This window comes from Echinops telfairi, unplaced genomic scaffold (genome assembly GCF_000313985.2).
Source record: "Echinops telfairi isolate 266 unplaced genomic scaffold, ASM31398v2 ScPeMD7_7426;HRSCAF=8464, whole genome shotgun sequence".
NCBI lineage: Eukaryota > Metazoa > Chordata > Mammalia > Afrosoricida > Tenrecidae > Echinops > Echinops telfairi.
Genome location: NW_022111326.1, coordinates 125771 through 127044, shown reverse-complemented (window position 1 = coordinate 127044; position 1274 = coordinate 125771). Strand labels below are relative to the sequence as shown.

The window sequence follows — 1274 nt, the reverse complement described above, 5'->3', positions numbered from 1 at the left end:
GTGTAGGGTGATCCTTGCGTGGTCCATTGGTCACCGGGTGATGGTTTCTTCTGCCTTTACATCTTTTTCCTCTTCCTCCCTCCCGACGGTGAGAGACCAGTTGTAAAGCTGTCCGTGTTTTCCGTTCCAAACAAAGTGGAATCCCAGCCTCCCCTTGCAGAGAGACCATGGAGAAACCAGGGAGTCATCTAGTGGAGACGTATGTCTCAGGAACCTGTGACCAAGCTCACCAAGGGCCCATTGGTTCTGAGGACGGTGGGACGGAAGGTACAACGGCTGGAGAATCTGGGGACATAGGACTCACACTGCTGTTTCTCCTGCACTACAGTCTTGTGCAGGCAAAAGGCCCCAAAGCCCTTCGGGCCAAGGATCTCACTGAGGCACTGTCCTCCAGTGAATGGGACACATGGGTAGAACAGGGTAGACCGCCCCCTGGGAGTTTCCAACGCTGTAACTTTTCAAGGGAGTGGAAAGCCCCATGTGTTTCCTGCAGAGAGGCTGCTGGTTTTGAATTGCTGACCTTGTGTGGTAGCAGCCCTCCTCTTAACCAGGGCTAGAAGCCAGCAGGGCCCCTAAGCTGAGGGTTGCACTCCAGGAAAAAGAGTTCACCTGGGCGAAAGAGGAAGCAGTATGATCTGAGAGGGCGGGACAGGGGCAAACCACTGGGAATAATGCTGTGAAAGGCAGTGGAGGGACAGCTCTGAAGTGCACAGTCCTGCAACAGGCATGTCTATCAAAACAGATAAATGCATGGTTTTCTCTCTTCTCCTCTGTGAAGGAAACTCTCCAGTGACTGATCATCGTGAGAGAAAACGGCCATTGGCAGGAGCTGACGCCAGAGATGTGGGGTAATGTGCCCCAAGTAATGCCTTCCCTTGGGCCCAGTACTTTCTAGTAGGCTGCTCTGGTCCTTGTAGCAATTCCTGTTCCTATCCCACTTGGCCTCAGATATTCCTTCCCTTCATTAGAATGAGCCTTGTCATTTTTTCATAGGGAGGAAGCTCAGAATATGCTGGAACATTTTGGAGGTAAGTTTTACATGTAGGCATTTAAACCTAATTGTTTCATGCACTCTCTCTTAAAAACCAATGTCACATGGCTGGCACACTAGGAAAGTGACCCCGTGGGTTGCATAAGTGGATGATGGAAAGGTAGGCCCCTCCCGGCTACTAAAAACTAAGTACCCACAGGTGCAGAGTCACACGCTTAGCAAGGCATTGCTGGGAGCATCACACTCTGGGAAAAGCGAGTCCTGTAAGTGGTAAAGGTTCCAA

At 51.1% G+C, this 1274-nt stretch overlaps 1 long non-coding RNA gene across 1 annotated transcript; it reads left to right on the top strand.

Annotated features, from left to right (window-relative positions):
• Positions 1-85: 85 nt before the first annotated feature.
• On the top strand, positions 86-1032 carry LOC123522632. Its single transcript, XR_006680870.1, has 3 exons — positions 86-267; positions 779-848; positions 994-1032. It is a non-coding gene; the product is annotated as an uncharacterized LOC123522632 (long non-coding RNA).
• Positions 1033-1274: the final 242 nt, after the last annotated feature.